Source organism: Cynara cardunculus (genome assembly GCF_001531365.2).
Source record: "Cynara cardunculus var. scolymus isolate 2C chromosome LG 2, CcrdV1, whole genome shotgun sequence".
Lineage (NCBI taxonomy): Eukaryota > Viridiplantae > Streptophyta > Magnoliopsida > Asterales > Asteraceae > Cynara > Cynara cardunculus.
The window spans coordinates 9,062,302-9,068,301 of record NC_037529.1 but is presented as its reverse complement, the minus strand read 5'-3'; positions in this window follow the sequence as shown (position 1 = coordinate 9,068,301).

Here is a 6,000-nt window from a genome sequence, read left to right as displayed (position 1 = left end):
TTGAATTAAAGAAATTACACAACAAAAACAAGAAATTTTAAATAGTTAATTTGATACCAATATCGATATATTTCTTTTAAAATTTTAAGATAACTTCAAATATATATTTTATTCAAAAATAAAAACATTATCGTTTTTTTTCAAAATCATATAAAATCATATTATAACATCGATAGGGGACATAATAAAATAAAACACTAAAATCGATATGTATATTCCTACATTGTGCGAGTATCATTCTAGTGTTAATTTAAAGAATAAAGATCTGATGATAATCTTGAAAATAATTATATTGATATGAGTTCCAAATTAAAAATTATAAAAATTCTTTTTTTATTATAATTTAAAGTAAATATATAACTTATTTTGGTTGATTTTTTATAAAGATAATGACGAAGAGTATTATCATATATTTGAATGTGTTTATCAGTTGTTTTAATTAAAAATTTAATAACTTGTACGCATGAAATAATTGGATATACCTTAAAATTTTAATGAATATCCATCTATGAATCAGATGTTTAAGTGTTGTTTTAAAAACTGTTGAGCAGAATTTTGTCTCGTTTATTCTTAGAAAATCTAGAATTTAGAGTTTCATTCATTATGAATCATGTCTAATGACGATAAAATAAATTTTAGTATAAACATAACAATCTTAACCGAATCAACTCGTTAATAAAATCCATAACATACATTGTTGCACAATCACTACCAACAATGGTGGTTTCGGTATTGAGTGACGATCTCCATGTGCAACCTTCATGGCCACAAGAGAATTTTTATTCCTCTTTAGATTTGAATCTGGAACCTCCTGATACTTTTGACATTTGAAGTCAAACTCAAACCAATCAGGCACCACCTTTATGGTTAACTTAATATATTTTTTAAAGATGATAAGATAAGATAACTAATTTATAACGAAAATAAAACCAAAAAGAACCCCATTTGCAATGTGTTAAAGGTAAAATACTTGATTTATCATAGTTTGTAATTTACATTAAAATAGACGTATATGAATAATTTACTTTATCATTTAATAATTAATGTTATTGTGACTAATACCGAATTAATTGTTTATATAATAAAATAACTATAAAAATAAGTTATTCAAACACAAAAACATTACAAATTGATTGCAAAGATCAAATAAAATTTTAATTCTTTAGTTGTTTTTTTTTTATTTTAACAGTAAATTACACCATTGGTCCCTATAGTTTGCTCGTAATTTAGATATGATCCCTCTTTCAAACTAATTACATTGAGTGTTGCGTGGTTTACATTTCGTTACAAGGTAGACCACTTACCCTAACTCTGTTATATGAATCTCTGTTATCTTTTGGGGTAATTTGGTCATTTTAACATGTTTTGTCTTCTTTTTATTAAATTGTTTTTGTTCTTTTCGTATTTATATGTATATTGAAGCGCGGTCGTTGTTGATTGATGAAAGAAAGCATCAATAAGTTTGAATTCGATATAAAGTGTTAAAAGGTATCACAATAATTGTGTTACAATTTTGTTTCTGAATGTTTTATTTTGTTAGAATAAAGAGAGTTAAAATACATTGGTTGTAGAAAAATAAATATATAAGTTTGAATTCGATATAAAGTGTTAAAATGTATCACAATAATTATGGTACAATTTTATTTTTGAATGTTTTATTATGTTAGAATAAAGAGAGTAAAATATATTAGTTGCAGAAAAATGAATACGTAGTGTAAAAGAAGTTAAATTGTGAAATGACAGATAATACATTCTATAGATATATAACTAATTTCTTGGTTTTGGTTGTCTTATTATTATAAGAATAAAGAGAGGTGTAATATATTTCTTGTGAAAAATAAAAATATAATTTATAAATAACATATATCAATTCGGTATATTATTAGGTGTAAAGCCGAATATTACCTTTTATAATGAAAAATCCAATAAAAAATGTGACATGGAACGTGACTATAGTAGAAAATTATCAAATTATGTTTTAGTTCAAAAAAATGGGAAAATATCATTTTTTTTTCCTTCTATGAATATCCCGAGTCGTCAAAAAATGTAATAGAATATAAATAATTAACTGTTTTCAAAAATAATCTGCAATCTTCAAAATGAAAATAACAAAATTACCAATCTGAGATATCTAGATCGACTTCAAAGTTCATATTGTGTGGAAAATTGAGAAAGTAATTCAAAGTGAAAACATACCATTTCCAAGTTTTGTATATCCAGTCTCATGAAGATATGGGAGCATCTAATTAGTTTTATCGAAACTTCAGAGATGAATGAAACACACCAGCAACTGATTTACTTTTCTTGTTCTTCCTTATATGGTTTCTCTAATCTACTTCAGTTTGCTTCTAATCGCAGACAACAAAGTGGATAGAGAGATCGAGAAAATAGAAGTAAAACACCCATAATTATTGTTTCATATCTTTCTATAGATGCATAGAAAGATAGAGGGAGGTGTACCGCCAGCTATACTGTTAATCCATAATTTCTTATCGGGATCGAGAGATGGAAAAGAGCAAAGAAGTTTGTGATAGAAAGATGTAGAAGAGAAAGAATTGTAACGGTAGAAGATGAAGAATAAAGAAGTTTATGATAGAAAGACGTAAAAGAGAAGAAATTGTAACGATAGAATATGAAGAGTAAAAATTTTAAATTAAATATAAAACCTAAAATAAAAGGAAAAATGAAGACATGAATACTAGTATAAGAAGATGTCATGTCAACATTGTATGTTTCTTATTTATAGACAAATATTTAAAGGTTTATTTGATCATTATATGTAACTTATATATATGAAGTAAATGAAAGGTTTATTCATTTAATGATATGTTTATATATATATATATATATATATATATATATATATATAAAGATAAAGATTATATCAATGGATAGACAAAGTTGACCATAATTCAATATTTTGAAATTCTCAATCCATATTGTGTCATTTCATTTCTCTTGGTTCTTAATTTAAAATATACAAAGATATAAGATAAACAAAACAAATGAAATAAVCGTATTGTATTAATTGTATAACAAAATATAATATCAAATCAACACAAAAAAAATTGTAACTAAAATTAAATATTTAATCCAAAATGAATTAAAGTAATCATAAATAAAAAATCATGTAAATAAAAAGTTGTCATTCTTTTCTTTATATAATCACCCCCAATGTTCCAGCATATTATCTTTTTACCAAAGTGAGATGGAAAAAGTTAATTACAATTCAATATTTTGGAATCCACAATCCACATTGTGCCATATCATGTCTTTTGGTTCTTACTTATAGATTATAGATATAAATATTTAAAAGTTTATTAGATCATTATATGTAACTTATATATATAAAGTAAATGAAAGGTTTATTCATTTAATGATATGTTTTTATTTAAAAGTAATTCAAAAATTGAAAAAAATAGCAACTAATGATTCTAGCTCTCTCAAGATGTCACATCATCTTTTGATTATTCTCTTTTATATAGATATATAGATATGCATATGCACCATGACGCACAACCAACATCCTCCTGTAACCATCTCTGGTGAGCATTCATCTTCTCCAGTGAACTCTCTCACCCATTTCTCTGGCAAACCCACGATTGCTCCAGACTTCTATGAAATCTAAATCGTCATTCCAATGTGAAAAGTGATCATCAATATTCAAAAAATATGCCAACTCAGATTTTTCAACACTGGATTTGAAACTGAGAAATCCAAAAATCAAACTAAAAATGGTTTATGATCATGTTTCTTTTCGATTTTGAGGCCAAATCCAATGTCCTTTTTTCCTTTCTAGATTTGTTGGTAATTCATTCTTAAAAATTAGCTTGTACCTAACCCATATCAAAAAGGATTTTGATGTTTCTGGAACCGAAGATGAACCTAAAATTTAGTTAACGAGTTCTGATGGGATCGCGGGGTTTCAAGGGTGATGTGTTTCTATTATGTATGGACGGAGATGGAAACACAATGCTTATGGGATAGAGATAGGTTTAAGTGACGGGTTAAAACTTTTATGCACAAAGAGGGAGAATATAAAAAACACGATGCATATAGAACAAAGATGAGTTTCAAAGATGATGACTTTCGATTCTTATGAATGGAGACAGATAACATGGAAAACACTGTGCTTCTGAATCTCGAAGGAGATGGAAAACATAGATGGTGGCATTTGTGTGTGTATATATGTACTACATCTAATGAGTGGGAGTTTAACAGAGTTAGAGTAAATGACTCAAGTCGGAACAAAATACAAACCACGGGAACATTGAATGCACTTATTTTGAAGTGGCGACCGTATCTAGATTTTGAGTAAACTACAGGGACCAATACTACAATTTGCTCTTTCTTTAAAAAAGAGAATGTGATTGGTGATGATTGTTGCCGACAAATTTGGTCGACGACGCATCAAAGTTTGACCTGCAAGGACAATTGGAATAATGTCAGTTTGACCAACGGAATATTCTATTGACGTTTGGATGCACTTGTTAAAAATAGAGTAAATTACACTTTTGGTCCTTTTGGTTGTCGTTTATTCCTCATGTTTTGAAATAATTATATTGTTGGTTATTGTTGTTAACATTTTGATATACTAGAAGTATACTCGTACAATGCAGTGAGATACATCTCAATTATAATGTTTATGTTTTTTTGTCTCACTCGATGTTATAATACGATTTTATATAGTTTTGAAAAAACGATAATGTTTTTATTTTAAAATAAGATATAAATATGAAGATATCATAAAAAATTGAAAAAAAATATTGATATTAATACTAAACTAATTATTTAAAATTTCTTTTTTTTAATGTATTTCTTTAATTCATTTTTTTTATTTTTTGTTTAATAATGTATTTCTTATAAATATAATAATTAAGTATATTCAATGATTATCCTAATTATATTTAAATTTTTTATATTTAAAATCAAATGTTTATCCTCTCGATTATGTTTATCTGTAATTATTTACATAAATTAAAAACATAAAGCTTTAATAAGTTGCACTTACACATAATTTACTTGGAATCTTAAATTTTAAGTAATATCCATCAATAAAAAAATGATTTTTAAGAGTTTTTGTCAAATTCTTTATAATATAGTATAGGTTTTTTTTTTATCTTTCTGATTAACTCTTGTTTAAAAAATGTATATTAACTCGAGAGTGTTTTGGTTTTTTATTATTTCATTTAATTTTCTAATAAAAATAAAACAATTATTATTTATTATTATTATTATTACCATCATTATATACAACTAAAAGTGTAATCGTACAATCGAAATACATTTCGATTTTAATGTTTTATTTTATTATTGTCTCCATCAATGTTATAATACAATTTTATATGGTACTTAAAAAAACTATAATGTTTTTATTTTTTGAATAAAATATAAATTTGAAGGTAACATAAAATTTTGAAAAATATGTATCGGTTTTAGTATCATATTAAATATTTAAAAGTTCTTTATTTTTTTGTGTAATTTCTTTATTCGGTTTTTTTTAATTATAATTTGATTTAGATTTAATGATGAAGTCATGTATTGTTTGTTTAATAGTATAATTTTTTCCATAAAGATAAAAATTAGTATTTTATGAAAATTCAATGATTATCCTAAATATATTTTAGATCTTCTATATTTAAAATGAAATAGTTATCCAGTATTTGATTATGTTTATTTGCAGTCACGAATTCAAACATGGAACGTTAGTAAGTTGTACATACGCATAATTTATTTTGTAATCTTGAATTTTTAGTAATATGCATCAATAAACAATACTTAATGCATAAAAAATGATCTTCAAAAGTTTATGCCAAATACTTTATAATATAGTATAGATGATATACTAATAAAAATGCATAATCATTGGAGACACACTCTGTCACTCTCATCTTCACGTATTTCTCTCATCTACTTATCTTTAAAGTCTATCATCTTCCTTCATCATCGAAGACCCTCGTAACCCTAGGCTCCTTTCTTCCTCAAAACCCTTGCCATCGT